Source organism: Mytilus californianus, unplaced genomic scaffold, assembly GCF_021869535.1.
Source record: "Mytilus californianus isolate M0D057914Y unplaced genomic scaffold, xbMytCali1.0.p SCAF_9, whole genome shotgun sequence".
Taxonomy (NCBI): Eukaryota; Metazoa; Mollusca; class Bivalvia; order Mytilida; family Mytilidae; genus Mytilus; species Mytilus californianus.
The window spans coordinates 12,285,854-12,306,314 of NW_026262745.1; the positions used below are offsets into that span (position 1 = coordinate 12,285,854).

Consider the following 20,461-nt stretch of genomic DNA (forward strand, 5'->3'; position numbering starts at 1 on the left):
GGGGCTAGGATGAAATTTAAAAACAAGAGGCTCCCAAGAGCCTGAATCGCTCACCTGTTATTTTTTGCTCAATTTTTCATCAATGACTATTTTTGCTTTTCAATATATATTAATGAGTGGCTTAAAAATTCCATTTTTATTAAATGTTCTTTGTATCTGTCATATTTTCTTCAAAAGCAAAAAAATGCATTTCACCCCTATGTTCAAGTCCATTTTAGCCATAGTGGCTATGTTTCTTGACGTACAAGGAAATAAAATACAAAAATTATACTAAATACTCTGAAACTAATTCAGCCAAAGTTTGGCTGAAATTGATTCAGCAGTTTCAAAGGAGAAGATTTTTTAAAGAAAGAAAACTAGATGAACAAATCGTCGTATAAATCTTATAATGATGTATTTCCCATTTGGTAATAGTGGTAAAACATTAGATTAAAGTTTAAAAGCTCAATATCATAAATAATTAACTGAAACATAAACAGTTATATAAGAATCGAATTAACGTGCTTGAAGAGTAACTCTTTGTTCAATTGTTTTTTTTGATAGACAAGAAACTTAGACAAATAAAGCATCCCCTTTTTTTGGAGAAAGAACATTTCACTACAAACAATGTAGTTTTAGAAATTTATCCCCATATTTCCATTGGAGATAGACCATGGATTTTTTTAACTTTGTAATATCCCCAATTCTGTACTGCTGGATTTGCTAAGAATTGCTCATGGATTGAGTTCAAACCATGCAAACCATTTAATCATAGAACTACTAAGATAATTTTGATAACACTTTTTTAACAGCAAAAATAGTGGAGATACAACACTATAAAAATATTTTTCTCTGAACTAACTAGATGAATAAGCCAGTATAAGCCCATGGGATTGTGGAGATAGAACAGTGTAGTTCTGACAAAAACTCGTAGAGTGTAGAAATCTCGTATCATAGTTGTATAGGGAGATAGACCATTGCAATTGGATCTCAAATATATAGCTATCTTCATTTTTATCAAAAGTGGACATATAACACTATAAGATTCACACGACGAAATTGTGAAAAATTGTCTTTAAAGGGCAATAACTCCTTAAGGGGTCAATTGACAATTTTGGTCATCAAACTTATTTGTAGTTCTTACTTTGCTGAACATTTTTGCTGTTTAGTTTATATTTATCATTGATAATATTCAAGATAATAGCCAAAAACTGCAAAATTTCCTTAAAATTACCAATTTAGTGGCAGCAACCCAACAATGGGTTGTTAGATTCATCTGAAATTTCATGGCTGATAGAACTTGACCTAATGAACAATTTACTTTACATGAGATTCGCTCTAAATGCTTTAGTGTTTGAGATATAATTTCAGGGCTGATAGAACTTCACCTAATGAACACTTTTACCTGATGTCAGATTTGCTCTAAATGCTTTGGTTTTTGAGATATTAGCCAAAAACTGCATTTTACCCCTATGTTCTACTTTTAGCCATGGTGGCCATGTTTTTTTGACAAAACAGAAAATAAAATACAAACTTTATTCTAGATATCCTAAGGATCATTCAGCTTAAGTTTGGTAGGAATTGGTTCAGTAGTTTCAGAGGAGATGTTTGAAATAGTTTACACCAGACGGACGACGACGGAAGCCATGTGATGGCAAAAGCTCACATTTCCTTCGGAACGGTGAGCTAAAAAGGCAGGACAGGAGTTTTGAGTAAAAAAAAATAGGCAGGATGAGCAACTTGGCAAAAAAAAAAAAAAAAAAAGGGCAGGATGACAATTTATTTTAAAAAGTTAGGATAAACTATTAAAAAAAGGGAGAACTGAATAGAGTGAAGAATAAAAAGGCAGGACAGAAATTACAACTAAAAAAAACGCAGGACATAATTTTTCATCCTAGCCCTCCAATAAAAATGAAATTGTACCTCCCTAATGGCCAAATTATATATACCAGTGTATTACTAATTGGTTTTCCAGAACGGTTTTAGTACGGGATTAACAAATAAGAATATAGCTTTGTGAACTATTTTTAAACTGACTCTGAAAACACATAATCATGATTCATGTCTTTTTACGTCTTAACAATCGACTGTTTTCCCATTTACATGTCGACTTTAGCCAGGAAAGATACCTCTAATTTCCGAAAACAGCAACCCAGAATGGAAAATACATTGGTTGCCTCTATTTAGCATGTTGCTATGTTTGTCTATCGGAAGAGAGAGAATTTTTTTTAACAAGAAACAATAAAATTATGCAGAACAGTGAAAAGCAGTTTCATTAAGAATCCATGTCTGTTTTCTACATCTTGTAAAAAATCAGGTATAATCATGCATCTTTATATTACAATTATTATATCTGATGTTATAAACCAAACAGGTATTTAGCCATATTAATTGATGCTCCATGTTGAAGGCCGTACTTTGACCTATAGTGGTTTACTTTTAACAAAGTGAGACTTGGAGAGTTGTCTTATTGGCACTCATACCACATCTTTTTAAATGTAAAAGGTTCACGATTGCATTTCTTTTTTTAAAGAAAGCAACTTGTTTGTAGGTCTTGTTTAACTGCATGATAATGTTTGCATTTTTCTGTTATTCGTCTATCTTCTGTAGTTTATAGTTTTAATGAAAAAAAAACCTCAAATATTGATAAAAAAACGTCATTCCCAAGACTGGATTAATTGAAGAAACAAAAACCTATTAAATTATAAAAGGTCACAACTGCAATATATGTGCAGTCAAACTGTGCAGTTTAAGGGATCTGGGTTGTTTGATTGGTGGTTTTAAACACTACTATCAGCACTGTATTGGCTATATCATGGCAACCAGTTTTCAATTTTAAGCTCAATTTGAACCAACTGTAATATATGAATTGAACAGAAAATACACAAGATTCCATTTCTTACTACAGAAACATGAACTTTCAATATCAATATCATTCTTGGTTGATTTGGTCTTCTCTGTCCTACTGGTTTAACGCCTTTTTACAACTGTTACACTGAGATTACTTAATTAAAATTAAATGGAACTGCTGCCATGAAGCTATAAAACAAGTTTCAGGAAGCTCTAATTTCAGTTTATGTGAAAAATGCAACTGATATTTCATGGAATGCATGGATTGATTGATTGTTGGTTGCTTAACATCCAGTGGTGGAATGCATGGAAGGTAGAACAAGGTTAAACAGTATGACTCTTCTAATTCATAGCGGGGTACAACTCCATAGATGGGGTTTAATTAACTGTTCCACTCCAAACTTTTACTAATTTGCCCCCTTCCCCCCTTTCTTCAAAATCTTGGATCTGCATCTGAAATTCTCTAAGTCCATAGGGGAATAGCCTCTAGAAAAAAATATGAATGACAGAATCACAATTTCATGTGGATATGCACATCTGCACAGTATGTCCTTATTATTTACATGGTTTCATGACATTCCATTGTGTGGTTTTAGAAGAGTTGTGGTGACAAGAACAGGACTGACAGATGGACAGACGTACAGCTGGTCAAACACATCAAATCCTATGCAAATTGGTAGCATTGGTTATTATTATAGTTAAATTGGTTGAGTAGTTTTTAGAGGAGATTAATGAAAAAGTACAGCATGACAGACAGCAATTTTGTAACTGATGGCAAAAACTCACAATGCCTTTAGGACGAGTTGAAATTACAATATTCAGAAATACAAAAGAATATAGCAAAGTGTCAAAAAAAATTTTAAACAACTGATTTTCTACAACTAGTTGAACTCAACTTTTCATTTCCTGTATTTAAAAATTAAGTTCCATTTCCTTCAGATTATTTGTATACATGTATCTTTATAATTTAATTTTACTCAATATTCACCCATTATTTTTTTTTTATTTCAACAGTATATATCTTGGTTAAAGAATAATTTCAGCTGAAATTGTCTTCAAATGAACAGAACATGAAAGTGATTTTAACTCCTCTTGTCAAGTACATATTGCCAATGAAACAAATATTAAAATTTGAATCCTTGAGACAGTTTACATTCATAAGAAACAAGATCTGTAATTTATTCTTTGAAGGCAACACATTCCTTCCATAAATCAAGAGTTATTTTTTTCATTATTAGTTTTCTTCTTGCATCTGCAGCTTTTCTTTTTCCTTTCAGTGTTTTGTTTTCAACCTCTGATATTGATTCTAAAAATAAAAAGCAATTTAAAACTAGAGGCTCTAAAGAGCCTGTGTCGCTCACCTTGGTCTATGTGCATATTAAACAAAGGACACAGATGGATTCATGACAAAATTGGGTTTTGGTGATGGTGATATGTTTGTAGATCTTACTTTACTAAACATTCTTGCTGCTTACAATTATCTCTATCTATAATGAATGGCCCAGTAGTTACAGTGGAAAATATTTTGTAAAAATTTACAAAAATTTACAAAATTTATGAAAATTGTAAAAAATTGACTATAAAGGGCAATAACTCCTTAAGGGGTCAATTGATAATTTTGGTCATGTTGACTTATTTGTAGATCTTACTTTGCTGTACATTATTGCTGTTTACAGTTTATCTCTATCTATAATAATATTCAAGATAATAACCAAAAGCTGCAAAATTTTCTTAAAATTACCAATTCAGGGGCAGCAACCCAACAACCTGATTGGTCTGAAAATTTCGGGGCAGATAGATATTGACATAATTAACAATTTTATACGTGTCAGATTTGCTCTTAATGCTTTGGTTTCAGAGATATGAGCCAAAAACTGCATTTTACCCTATGTACTATTTTTTAGCCATGTCGGCCATCTTGGTTCGCTGGCGGGGTCATCGGACACATTTTTAAAACTAAATACCCTAATGATGATTGTGGACAAGTTTGGTTAAATTTGTCTTACTAGTTTCAGAGGAGAAGATTTTTGTAAAAGATTACAAAAATTTACGAAAAATGGTTAAAAATTGACTATAAAAGGCAATAACTCCTTAAGGGGTCAACTGACCATTTTGGTCAAGTTGACTTATTTGTAGATCTTACTTTGCTGAACATTATTGCTGTTTACAGTTTATCTCTATCTATAATTATATTCAAGATAATAACCAAAAACGGCAAAATTTCCTTAAAATTACCAATTCAGGGGCAGCAACCCAACAACGGGTTGTCAGATTCATCTGAAAATTTCAGGGCCGATAGATCTTGACCTGATAAACAATTTTACTCCATGTCAGATTTGCTCTCAATGCTTTGGTTTCAGAGATACAAGCCAAAATCTACATTTTACCCCCATGTTCTATTTTTAGCCATGGCGGCCATCTTGGTTGGTTGGCCAGGTCACCGGACACATTTTATAAACTAGATACCCCAATGATGATTGTGGCCAAGTTTGGTCAAATTTGGCCCAGTAGTTTCAGAGAAGATTTTTGTAAAAGTTTACGGACGACGGAAGACGGACGACGGACGCAAAGTGATGAGAAAAGCTCACTTGACCTTTCAGGTCAGGTGAGCTAAAAGGACAATTGCGAAAATATATTTCTAATATGAAGTGTATAGCAAGTCATTTTTTATATTTCTTCAATTTCAAGATATCTTATATCTTATTATATTAAGTATATAATATATCAGATATCTTGTATTCTTCTTGGGATACCTTATATAGTATATAAGATAATCTTCTTAAAGATATCTTATATGATTGAATTACCAGATATTAATTAGTCTTTAAATATTATAGATTCTATCACTGAATCGATTAAGTGAAAAGATATTTCTACACTTAAATTTTTCAAAAGAGTAGGCCTGCTAAGACCCCTTTTTGGCCCGAAAGTATAGCACTTTTACAAAATATTTCTGTTTTAACCAGATTTTCTCTATTTATCCCTTTGATCTAATTCTTGACATGTTGGCCATCTTGTTTGCAGGCAGGCATTTTTAAAAACTAGATACCCTATGTTTGGTTAAATTTGGCTCAGTAGTTTCAGAGAAAATTTTTGTAAAAGTCAAAAGCTGACAGACAACAGACACCAAGTGATGAGAAAAGCAATTTTTAATGCAATTAAACAAAGTTTAATTTTTGACCCTTTGAACCTCAATATTGACCAATTTGATAACTGGGCCCAAAATACGAAATGTAAATACACGGTTGGATTCATCATATCAAAGAACCCATACATTCAATTATTGTTGAAGTCAAACAATGTTTAATTTTAGACCCCCGATTTGGACAAAATTGAAAACTAGGCCCAAAATCAAAAATCCAATACATAGTTACTTTCGGCATATCAAAGAACCTCAAGAATTAAATTTTTGTTAAAATAAACACAGTCAAGTTTAATTTTGAACCCTTTGGACATAAATGTTGATAAATTTGAAAACTGGGCCCAAAATGCAACATCTAAGTATTCAGTTAGATGCATCATATTACAGAACCCCCAAGTAATAAATTTTTTATGAAATCAAACAGAGTTTAATCTTAGACCCTTTGGATCCCAATGTGGACCAATTTGGGACTCTCAATCCTAAATCTAAATACACGGTTAGATTTAATTTCATCATTCAACATATCAAAGAAACCCATAAATTCAGTTTTTGTTGAAATCAAACAAAGTTTATTTTGGACCTTAATGTAGACTTATTTGAAAAATTCAAAAGTTAAAATACACAGTTAGATTCAGCATATATCATAGGACCTGAATAATACAATTTTGTGGAAATAAAACAAAAATTTAATTTTGGACCTTTATAATGTGGACTAATTTGAAAAAAAAAAATAAAAATCTAAATACACAATGAGAATAGGCATATCAAAGAACCCCTAGAATTAATTTTTTTAATAAATCATACAAAGTTTAACTTTGAACTATTTGGACCTCAATTTTGACCAATTTAAAAACTAGGCCAAAGAATCCAAAATCTTAATACATGATCAGATTCAGTAAGAACCAGAAGAATTCATGACTTCGCTGCCTTCAATTTTAAATTGGTCTAAGAAAATAACTTAATACGCCATTTATACACAGTATTAGAAAAGTACTGTTTTTTACCCCTTTATTCATAAAGGTTAGTATAGGGCCATAACCAAAAAAATCAATTCCAAACATTCCTTATTTGGTATAGGACCTTGTGGTTCTGTGAATTTTCTAGAGATCCATACACTTTTACACAAGTTATTTTCTGGAAACCAAATGTTTTCGGACGACACATACACAATGCCATAACATTATACTAAATAAAAAATTTGCGGTCCTATAAAAACGCATACCACATAGTTGGCTATAAACAGCTCTGACAGAAAAAATGTGAAAAAATTCAAACAAGAAAAAAAAAATTTATTTAGTTTATAAGATATCTGTCTGATTTAATATATTCAGATATTGTATAAAGTATACATAAGATATCTGTCTGATTTAATATATTCAGATATTGTATAAAGTATGCATAAGATATCTGTCTGATTTAATATATTCAGATATTGTATAAAGTATATATAAGATATCTTACTTAGATTATAAGTTATCTAATTAAGTTTATAAGATATCTTATGAAGTTTATGAAATACATCTTTATAACTAAAAAAGATATCTTTTAACCTTTTAAAAGTGATAAATATATCAGTACTAAATGTATTTAAAAAAGATCTTATTAATTCATAAGAAATTTTTCAACTGAATAAGACACTGTATAACATGAATATTAAAAATATATAATAAACTAAATAAGGTATCTAATTAACTAAACAAGACAATTTATAGATATCTTATTAATTTTTAAATTTCCAATTTTAGATATTTTTGCATTTTTTTTTTAAGGGAAACAACTCAAATGCAGGGCCAACAGTAAAACTCTAAAACGCAAGTTTGTAATATTGTTATGCCATGCATATGTGTAACACTTTTTTGAGAGAAAAATTCTTGCACATGTCAATTTTCACTCAAATAGGGTATGTTTATATGCTGTGAACTTCTTTAAAATAAAATCTGAATGAATATTCTAAACAGTTCAACTTAATTAAGTCTAACAGATCAACCACTCAAGCCAGAATATGAGAAACAATCAAATTTTGACCCAAAAATTCTTCAGTCAAAAATTCAAAAGGTACTGTGAATCAAAATTGTGTTACCTTTTTAAATATATTCTTTTTCATTCCCTGAAACGGTATCATCTGAGTCTGAGAGAGAACACTCAGTATCTGAAATATAAGGATAAATTAAAAAGGCTATACTTAATTATATTTTTCTGTTAAATTTGACAAACAAGAGTGCACACGCTGAAATGTCTTGCCTTCTTTACTAATCATTGATATTATGCTGATAGTCCTAAATATAAAGCTTTATTACAACTGTCACATAAACTTAACATTAACCAAGTAAACTAAACATTGACCAATGAACTATGAAAATGAGCTCAAGGTCAGATGAACCATGCTAGGCAGGCATGTACAGCTAACAATTCTTCCATACAACAAATATAGTTGACCTATTGCTTATAGTTTAAGAAAAACAGACCAAAACACAATAAAATGCTCCGTAGGGCGCAGCTTGATACGACCGCAGAGGTCGAACCCTGAACAGTTGGGGCAAGTATGGACACAACATTCAAGCTTGATACAGCTCTGAATTTGGATTGTGATTAAATATTTGACACAGCATAGGTTTCTGACACAGAATGAATGTGGTCTAAGAACTTAAAAATTTTAAATTGGACATTCACCTATTATGGTCCAATATCCAAAATCTAAATACATAGTTAGATTCAGCATATCAAAGAACCCCAAGAGTTCAATTTTTGATGAAATCAAACAAAGTTTAATTTTGGACCCTTTTGACCTCAATGTGGACAAAGTTGATAATGGGGCCCAAAAATCAAAAATCTAAATACATGGTTAGATTCAGCATATCAAAGAACCCCATATATTCAATTTTTGTTGAAATCAAACAAAGTTTAATTTTGGACCCCGATTTGGACCAACTTGAAAACTGGGCCCATAATCAAAAATCTAAATACATGTTTAGATTCAGCATATCAAAGAACCCTAAGAATTCAATTTTTGTTAAAATCAAACTAAGTTTAATTTTGGACCCTTTGGACCTTAATGTAGACCAATTTGAAAACGGAACCAAAATTTAAGAATCTAAATACACGGTTAGATTCGGCATATCAAAGAACCCCAATAATTCAATTTTTGATGAAATCAAACAAAGTTTAATTTTGGACCCTTTGGACCTTAATGTAGACCAATTTGAAAACGGAACCAAAATTTAAGAATCTAAATACACGGTTAGATTCGGCATATCAAAGAACCCCAATAATTCAATTTTTGATGAAATCAAACAAAGTTTAATTTTGGACCCTTTGGACCTCAATGTGGACCAATTTAAAAACGGGGCCCAAAATCCAAAAACTTAATACATGGTTAGAATCAGCATATTAAAGAACCCCAAGAATTCAAGAATAAAACCCCATTGAAATTGGTCAAGAAATAAGCAATTTATACGAAGTATCTTCTTTTGCACAATACTGTGCAATTGAATATTTCTTGCTATTGCGCAATACTGTACAATTGACAATTTCTTGCTATTGCGCTATATTGTGCTATTGGATATTTCTTGCTATTGCACAATACTGTGCAATTGAAGATTTCTTGCTATTGCGCAATACTGTGCAATTGAAGATTTCTTGCTATTGTGCAATACTGTGCAATTGAAAATTTCTTGCTATTGCACAATACTTATTATATAATAATTTACACATCCAGTATGATGTGTATCTCCTATCATATCATTATTATTTGCTTTTAAATATAAAACAGAAATAACCAACTTAAAATGGAAAATTTTAAAAGAAAAAAAAAAGGAAAAAAAAAAATCCCGCCCCAAAAAACCCCCTTATGATTCATCACCCCCAAACTCAATCCCAGCCTTCCCTTTGTGGTATGGTACCTTGCAGTACAATTTCAGAGAGATCCATACACTTGAACACAAGTTATTGTCTGGAAACTAGAAAAATGCTTATTTTTGGCCCCTTTTTGGTCCTTTATTCCTAAACGTTTAGGGCAATTACCCCCAAACTCAATTCCAGCTTTCCCTTTGTGATATGGAACCTTGTAGTACAATTTCAGAAAGATCCATACACTTACACACAAGTTATTGTCATGAAACTAGAAAAATGCTTGTTTTTTGCCCCTTTTTTGGCCCCTAATTCCTAATATTTTGAGGCAATTACCCCCAAAATCAATCCCAGCATTCCCTGTGTGATATGGAACCTTGTGGTACAATGTCAGAGAGATCCATACACTAACACACAAGTTATGTCTGGAAGTTACAAAAATGCTTATTTTTGGCCCCTAATTCCTTAACTGTTGGTACCATAACCCTCAAAATCAATCCCAACCTTCCTTTTGTGGTATTGAACCTTATGGTAAAATTTCATAGAGATCCATTCACTTAAACTAAAGTTAGAGTGCGAAAACCAATGTGTCTTCGGACGACGCAGGACGACAACGACAACGACGACGACGCCAACGTCATACCAATATACGACCGCAAAATTTTTTGCGGTCGTATAAAAACTTAACACTGAGCAATGAACCTTGAAAATGAGGTCAAGGTCAAATAAAACCTGCGTGACTGACATTTAGATCATAAAATATTTCCATACACCAAATATAGTTGAACTATTGCATATAGTATTAGAAAAAAAGACCAAAACTCAAAAACTTAACTTTGACCACTGAACCATGAAAATGAGGTCAAGGTCAGATGACAACTGCCAGCTAGACATGTACACCTTACAATCATTCCATACACCAAATATAGTAGACCTATTGCATACAGTATAAGAAAAACAGACCAAAACACAAAAACTTTAACTTAACTATAACCACTTAACCATGAAAATGAGGTCAAGGACATTGGACATGTGACTGACGGAAACTTCGTAACATGAGGCATCCATATACAAAGTATGAAGCATCCAGATCTTCCACCTTCTAAAATATAAAGCTTTAAAGAAGTTAGCTTACGCCGCCGCCAGATCACTATCCCTATGTTGAGCTTTCTGCGACAAAAGTCGCAGGCTCGACAATAATCCAAAAGTAATGAATTTATTTTTCATATGATTTGAACCCTCTTTTGTTAGTGAGAACTTTTTGTGCAGTTAGAATTTTTTCTTACTGTCTCTTTATCTAATACAATTCTGCCAGTATTCATGGTATTTATACTACTTGTATTTCTTTATAAATTCAACCTGTTTCTAATATAATAATTTTCATGAAAGTAATACGATACTACATGTAACCCTCATACAGCTGTAATTGTAACTTATTAATACTTTGTATTAACTTGTACTACTTTGAAGATCAAGCCATGTCTTTTTAACTGGAATTAGTTGTCCTTTTTCTAAGCACATAAACAGGCGTATACTGTTAGAAAGAGGGGGAGGGGGTTTCAATGAATTGTAAAAAATACATACTCCTTGAGTCCTTGTGATAATGTACATTTCATGTCTATACATAATATAACTTTATTGCAAAAATTAAAATCCTGACAGGTTAGAATGCAAACTTAATATACACAAGAAACATACAATACATCATGCACATGAAAAAAGTGTGAAACAAATCAAGTTAATATTAATAATATATATATAAGTAAATAGATAATTGACGAATGTGGACGTTATTTTCACAATTCCATAGATTGCTTTATATAGCCTACAGCACTAGACAAAATATCTTTATCATTGTTTATTGGGATCTAAAATAGTTAAGTTTGAGTCAAGCTGGTTAAAATTAGGATATTGGGTTTTTATTGCACATAAAAACATTCATAAGGGGATTTCTAATATTACTGTTGATTTGGCAATGAAGGAAAAAGTGTTCCTCATCATCTAATATTTTACAAACTTTACTCTGTGTTCTCTTTAAATTTTTTTTATATCAACCTTTTTATAATTTCAATTTCCAAGTTAGGGTCACTTACACAGAATTTTGTTAAAAGTGAGGACTATTACAATTGTTTAGATTGTGCAAGTAGTCTTCCAGTTTAATTTCATTTGTTAATTTACTATAAAGGTAGAGTTTTGAACTGTAAACGATATTTGAAAGATTTTCAAGAGTGATTTTATCATATATAAAAGTTTTCAATTGTGATCTGTACAAATTAAAACACTACCATGTGTCAGAATTAATTATATAGATCTGTAATGAATTATAACACAATTCAATACCGTACAATATCCAAAGTGTCTGAAAACTGTATTATAGGTAACAAGAGTGCACACGCTGAAATGTTTTGCCTTCTTTACTAATCATTGATATTATGTTGATAGTCCTAAATATAAAGCTTTACTACGACTATCACATTAACTTAACATGATCCAAGAAAATGAGGTCAAGGTAATATAAACCAAACAAGAAATACATGTACACGTACCTTACAATCATTCAATACACTAAATATAGTTGACCTATTGCTTATAGTTTCTAAGAAACAGACTTAACCAAGAAAACTAATCATTGACCAATGAACCATGGAAATGAGGTCAAGGTCAGATGAACTATGCCAGGCAGACATGTACAGCTTACAATCCTTCCATACAACAAATATAGTTGTTCAGTAGTTGTCGTTTGTTGATGTGGTTCATAAGTGTTTCTCGTTTCTTGTTTTTTATATAGATTAGACCCTTGGTTTTCCCGTTTGAATGGTTTTACACTAGTAATTTTTGGGGCCCTTTATAGCTTACTGTTCGCTGTGAGCCAAGGCTCTGTGTTGAAGACCGTACTGTGACCTATAATGGTTTACTTTTATAAATTTTGACTTGGATGGAGAGTTGTCTCATTGGCACTCATACCACATCTTCTTATATCTATTGACCTATTGCTTATAGTTTAAGAAAAACAGACCAAAACACAAAAACTTAACACTGAGTAATGAACCGTGAAAATGAGGTCAAGGTCAAATAAAACCTGCAAGACTGACATGTACATCATAAAATATTTCCATACACCAAATATAGTTGACCTAGCTATTGCATATAGTATTAGAAAAAAAAGACCAAAACTCAAAAACTTAACTTTGACCACTGAACCATGAAAATGAGGTCAAGGTCAGATGACACCTGCCAGTTGAACATGCACACGTTAGTCCTTCCATACACGGAATATACTAGATCTACTGCTTATAGTATCTGAGATATGGACTTGACCACCAAAACTTAACCTTGTTCACTGATCCATGAAATGAGGTCGAGTTCAAGTGAAAACTGTCTCACCGGCATAAGAACCTTGCAAGCTACGCACATACCAAATATAGTTATCCTATTACTCATAATAAGAGAGAAATTAACATTACAAAAAATCTTAATTTTTTTTTCAAGTAGTCACTGAACAATGAAAATGAGGTCAAGGACAAAGTATGAAGCATCCAGGTCTTCCACCTTTTAAAATATAAAGCTTTTAAGAAGTCAGCTAATGCCCCCGCCGCCGTAGCCGCCGGATCCTTATCCCTATGTCAAGCTTTCTGCGACATGTGGCAGGCTCGACAAAAATGAACACAAAAAAAACTTAAGTTATACCTTAATTTTTAGTTTCTAATACAGGTCTGTATCAGAACTTTTTGAGAGACAATTTTGATAAAGCAATATTTTTTTCTATATTTCCAAGCAAAACAGCTGAAATAGATTCAATAGTATTTACTATTATATGATTATATTGAAAACCCTAAACATATTTTTTGTTTGGCTTGAGGAAACTTTTTGTTTTGTCACAATATCAAATGACTTATTTCAAATTCATCATTATTTTTTTAAAGTAGTGTCCGGTTTGCAATATCAGATCATATGATGTAGACATGTCAATGAAACTCCATTTTTGAAAGTAAAGTATATACATGTATACACAAATGTATGATTAGATGTGGAATAAAAACATTATTTCATGGTCCTTGGGATGTGCAACCTTAGATCTATATGTACATGATGTATAGTCTGTCCAAATAAAAAAATGAGCATAGGACCAAATAGCTATGTTTCCACACCTTACATTTGACATGCTCATAAGATCAAGACTGAAGACAAAAATAAATTTGAATCTTTATAGTACCTTAAATTGAAAAAAGGGGCCCTTAAACTATGCAATGTTTAAGAGCGCATCATGTATAAAATGAATATCACAGTCAGGAAGAACCTGATATAATATTGACCAAAACCAGATTAAAATGCAGAAAATTTGTACACCAAATCAAGTCAAAAAACAAAGCTTGCATAGCAACAGATGAAACTACCAAAAAGAAAATATTATCCTGTCCACCACCATGGCTGTCCCTCTATTGAGTATTAAACCTTCCCATGTAGTATCTTTTATGTGTCAATATTGGTAAAATATTGGAACATGATAGGATATCAATTTCATCAATTGAAAATATTTAAAGTTTGAATATTTCTGTAACTCAATTAATAAAACCAGTGTCACGAGTATGCCTTTTCCTTATCAGGTCCAAAAACCTCGCCTTTCCTATTAGAGGGGTTGGACATGGGTACATTGGAATGCTGGGAGGAGAATGGGGGTTGGGTGTAAATGGGATTAGTAAGAAAAAGTTTTTTTCACAGATTTTCGTATGGGAAATAGGGGAGGGAAGTTGGAATAAATGGCCCCCTAAAACCCCCTCATACGGCCTTTTCAGCTACCGGTTTAACCGTTTAGTATCAGTCAGGTTTTAGTTAGTCCAAATAATTATGACATCTTGTAAGGCGTCAAAGCAAAAAAAAATATAATATACTTTCAAGATGTCATAATTATTATGACTAGAGTAGTTTTAGTGTGTCCACAGGGGTTTGGTACATTTTGCAGAGATGACTATCCATAGGAACCCCTTTTTCGGGGTTCGCATGGATAGTAAACCCGGCAAATTGTAACAAACCCCTGTGGTGTGTCGTCTGCTTTTGAGTGACGGTGCTTGAAATCTACGAAAGTTACCCGGGATGGTTTTACCATGTTTACCAGACGATTAAAGCATAAAGGAGACATAACACATATTTACCTGTAAGGCTCTAATTTCAAAGTTTTCTCGTACGAACAGCACGTTCTACTTTTACAATCTGAACAATCGAGAACCCAAAGTTGTTTATTTACGAACTGACAGGTGCGTGTTGACTCCATTTTCTGACCTTCACACAAAAGAGCTGTTAAAACCGAGGTCGGTAATCGGAAGTCGTACGATAATTATTCCGACACGTTTGTGAAACACTCGTAAACTTGGTCGGTAACATATCCTACGACCAGTCGTAAATCGTACGATTTACGATCTTTTGTGAAACGATAGCCTGATAAGATCAGATTTTTAACGTGCTAGTTCACACGGTAACAGTCAGCAGGAAGACATGTCACCATACCCAGACACATAATTCTGACTACGAGCCGACAAGTTGTTGCTCTTACTCCTTAATGTCGCATGCTTAGCGGAGAAGCAGCAAGTACCAATTTCAAATTCTTTGGTTTGATCGGACGGGGTTTGAACATATGGTCTCCCGCACTCTAGGCGAGCACGCTACCACGAGACCACCGAGGCGGTTAGACACAGTAAGAAGAATGGTCTCTACAGTAGATATACTTTATGCTGCTGTCATTGGAATGCTGTCTAATTGACGTATTCCCAACATCTCCTTTTATTCATATTCAAAGTATAAGTCGTTGGTCTACAAAAAAGTATGAAATTACAAAAAGGACAATCATAACCACGTGTACAAGGACAGACAACACTATGACCAAATTGAAAAATAATAAATGGAGAATGTGTCTATGGGACACAGATGATGACCCCGCTTTCATATAATGTTACAAAGGGACATAACTCAAGAACGGTAAAAGTGGTGCCACCCAAATTCGACCTTGATCTGAGTTTTGTGGTAATAAGCATTGTGTATTTGGTGGAGGCAAATTCAGCATTTTTTTTTCATTTGTATAAGGGCATAGCTCTAGAAGGCAAATAAAACTGACGCAACCCAAATTCAAACTTGATCTGTGTTTTGTGGTTATAAGCATTGTGTATAAGTTTCATTTGGTTGAGGCAAACTAATGTCTTTGAGATGAAGAACAGCAATAAAAGCGCTGTTCCTTTGCTCTTTTGTTTTTGCTGTGCATGTACTGATTTTGTGTCATGGATGGATACCCCATATTCTTTGTTTTTTCTATTAAAGTTAGGGAACGGAAATTAATTTAACAGACGGACAAAGGTAACACTTAATGCCCGCTCCGCTGTGGCGGGGGGGGGGCATACAAAACACAACACAGTCCCACCAATAACTCATATAATCGCAGGTGCTCCTGAATGTTGACATATATTTATGTTGCTCGTGTTATAATCCAGTTGTAAGTATAGCGTGTAAGATTTGTGCCACATATCGGATTTGTTAATGTCTACATTACTAAATTCATAAAACTATTGGCATGTTAAGATTCTCTGACCCTAAAACATATCGAATTGGAAAGGTGGCCCAGTAGTTTCAGAGGACAATATTTTTGTAAATGTTAACGGACGCCGACGACGGACACCAAGTGATAAGAATAGTTTACTTGGCCCTTTAGGCCAGTTGAGCTTTCAAAGAAATGGTGGACTTAACCAACACAAATATTGAAAAAGATTAAATATCACATAAATAACAGACTAACGTGCACACCCTGAATGTCTTACCTGCTTTAAAATTTTATGTTGAAAGTCTAACATAAAGGTTTTACTGACGGCATCAAATAATCTGAACATTATCAATGAACCATGAAAATGAGGTTGATGTCATGTGATCGCTGCCAGACGGACATATTCCTCTTGCAATCATTCCATATAGCAAATATAGTTGACCTATGGCTTATAGTATCTGAGGAACGGACCCAAATACAAAACCTTTACACTGATCAATGAGCCATGAAAATGAGGTCCATGTCCAACAAACCCTTCCAGACATACATGCACACCTAACAATCATTTCATACACCAAATGTAGTTGCCCTATTGCTTATAGTATTCGAGAGACGGACCTTACCACACAAAAATTAGTTTACCAATGAACTATAAAATGAGCTCAGGGTCTGATTAAATCTGCCAAAAGAAGTGCACACCTGATACTCATTCGAAGCACCAGATATAGTTGACTAACTGCTTATAATTTCTGAGAAACAGACCTGCACGCTAAGCTGCGATCCTTCATTACTTAGTTAGGGGACAACCATTTGATTTTCCCGGGGGAGGGGGATGGGCCAAGAGGATATTGAAAATGAATAACTTGGCCCGTTAAGAACTGAAACAAATGAATTTGCACAGGACAGGATGAAAATGAATATTCTGCAACATAAAATGCAGGATGGTTGAGGATATAAATGTGAACAAAAGTGAACATTTTCGAGCGGGAAAAATTAAGCATGCATAGCAACAGATGAAAATTAATGACCAATCCAGAAAACATCGTGCTGCCCCCACTCACCTCTAATATAAAATGGTCGTCCCCTTACAGATTAATCCTATTGGTTAGTATCCGAGATACGGACTTAATCATGAAAAGTAACCTCGATCACTGATCCATGAAATGCATTCAGTCAGGTGAATCCTTTCTGACAGACATGTGGGTTTTGCAAGGATCCCATCATTTTCGCTTGCCAAGGGTTACGATATGATCCGTTCCTTGGGAGTCTGATTGAAACCCTTGGCTAGCAAAGATGGGATCCTATATACAAAATAAAAAGAAACCCATTACTCTTAATAAGTGAAAGATTCACGTGTCAAAAAGCAACAGTATTTTATGCAGTCGCTGAACAATGAAAATGAGGTCAAGGTCAATTGACATATGCCAGAAAGAAACGTCTGAACATAAGGCAGCTGTATAAAAGATATGAAGTATCCTGTCCTCTGCCTTCTGAAATCTAAAGATATATAACAAGTTTCCGCTGCCACTGCCCCTGCTTAAAAAGCATCAATATATATTGCAGTCTGTGACTTTTGTGGCCAGGGGGGTAAAAACTAAAGCAAAAGCAAAACGAATCTACTTTCGTCATTCCATTTTCAGTATCACCATTTCTGCAAATCTTTGTATTATACGAAACGAGCAAAATCAAAATTACGTCCTAACTTTGTTTAGATTATTTTTCTTAATCTTTTAAGATAAGGCTTTTATTTCACTATTAAATCTATCTGTAATTATACGAGTTCTTTTTTCTGTACATTGTTCATTTTTGTATTATCGGAATTGTGTAACCTAACTTTTTAATTTTCCAGTTATTCTTTATACAATTGCACCCCATTATTGTCTATTCTTTTTTTTCTCTATTCATTAATTATTTTGGTCCTTATTCATAAATCTGAAAAAAAAACTCCTGCTGATTCATGACAAGTGTCCAAAGGATCACTATTTTAACAACCGTAAACTTCACAATATGAAACATCCTTAAAGTATTTCACTCATCTCTTTTATTCATAAAAGGCAGGTAATTTTTTTTGTGTTATAGTAGTCTCAGCATAATTCAAATAAAAATATTGGACGAAAATGTAAACATCGCAAGAGTAACAAAATATTTTTCACCTGAAGCATGGCATTCAGACATTGAAAGTTTCTTAAAACTTCATATAGGGAAAATGCAGAATGGAATTGTACGGTATGCAATATAGAGCGTGCACATTGCCGTATCACTGGTTTGTGATGGCTGCTTAGAGTGGTTTCACCGAAAATGCGTCGGACTAAAACATGCTCCAAAAACAACATACTGGATTTGTAGAAACTGTCATTGTAAAAATATTGTATGCTATATCAAATAAAAGTTTTCAAGTTTTATTTTAATACATATTTATTACTATTCCCATCGTACATTGCAGTGCGTTAATGTAACAATAACGCAATGTAGCCGTAGACCCAAATACTATTGTTACATTCGTAATTAATCGGTTCCTTACCCAACCCTGCATTCCGGCAATTAGTCTCCAATGTAACAATAATTTTTATATTATTGTTACATTTCCATGTAACCGTAGCCAGTGCCAATTAACAAAGGACTGCTAGCAGTTACTGACATGCCAGCTCCAGACCTCAATTAAACTGATTGAAAGATTATGTCTTCATCATATGAATATCAAGTACAATCCCTCCCATTAGGGGTTTAGTATCATACCATCATAAAATATATGAGAACATAACCCGTATCATGCCAACAACTGGTTTTAGAATAAATGTGTTTATTTCCGATGCAAAGACCCTATAAGTGAATCAATATTAATACCAAAATATGCAATCCTTAATGACTTGACAACAGTATCGTAACTATATGTATATCCCTTCCGAATAAGTCTGTTTAAAGGTTTGGTTAGCTTTTGAGGTGAATGCCGACATTTTTGTGCTTTGTAAAGAATATTACCATAAAAGATTGGATGTGAAATACCTGAACGTATAAGATCGACTGCATGTTAATTTATATTTACGAATGATGTCCTTGTACCGATGATAAAATTTAGTAAATGATTTGACTAGTTTGTGATATCGAAAACCCTGGTGTAATAATTTTTCAGTAATACAAGGATTTCTTTCGTTAAAATCAAATATGTTGTTACATAAACGAGCGAATTGAACAAGTTGAGATAAATAAACACCATAAGATGGTGACAAGGGAACGTCACCATCTAAAAATGGACAATTAACAATAGGAAATGAAAAATCATCTCTTTTGTCATAAATTTTGGTATTAAGCTTCCCGTTAAAGATATAGATATCAATATCCAGGAAAGAGCTGTGTTCATTGTTAGTATTAGCTTTATTTAAGGTCAGTTCGGCAGGATAAATCTCTTTAGTGTACATACTGAAGTCGTCATTATTGAGAGCCAATATATCATCTAAATATCTAAAAGTGTTATTAAATTTTTTAATCAGATGTTGTTTTGATGGGTCTCTGCTGAATTTAGTCATAAATTGTAACTCATAACAATACAGAAACAGGTCCGCAATAAGTGGTGCACAGTTAGTCCCCATGGGAATTCCAATAACTTGACGATATATGGAATCTCCATAGAGAACAAAAATGTTATCTAGTAAAAATTCAAGGGCAGTTATAGTATCAAAGCATCAATTGACATAGTTCTTTTGTTTGTTGTTACTAAAAAATGACCTAAAAGAGTTTGAACATATATATTCGCATTCTGACTTTTTAAATGCCCATTTAATCAGGTGTGTGAATTTTTTTTAATAAGATTATGAGGCAAAGTGGTATATAGGGTAGAAAAATCAAAACTTTGAACAGATTTGAAATCACCAATATAAACATGCAATTTATCAAGTATGTTTATGTTTGTTACAGATGTCATTTTCCAAAAAATGGAGTCAGTTGGAATGTTGGTGAATTCGTGATTTTCTTTTGCAGAACCTCAATGTAAAATTTACGTCAAACAATAATGATATTGTTAGCTGCCTTATCAGCAGGGACAAAAACAAATTCCTTGGTGAGTTCTTTTAGCTTATGTTTGATTCGAGAAATAGGGCTGTTATGGTTGTTGTTAGGAGTAAAAT

At 33.0% G+C, this 20,461-nt stretch overlaps 1 long non-coding RNA gene across 1 annotated transcript; it reads right to left on the reverse strand.

The window, feature by feature from the left end:
- Window positions 1-3,669: 3,669 nt before the first annotated feature.
- On the reverse strand, window positions 3,670-15,243 carry LOC127715599 (uncharacterized). Its single transcript, XR_007988485.1, has 3 exons — window positions 14,968-15,243; window positions 8,052-8,120; window positions 3,670-4,135 (listed from the first exon to the last, which is right to left on the reverse strand). It is a non-coding gene; the product is annotated as an uncharacterized LOC127715599 (long non-coding RNA).
- Between the last annotated feature and the right edge of the window lie 5,218 nt (window positions 15,244-20,461).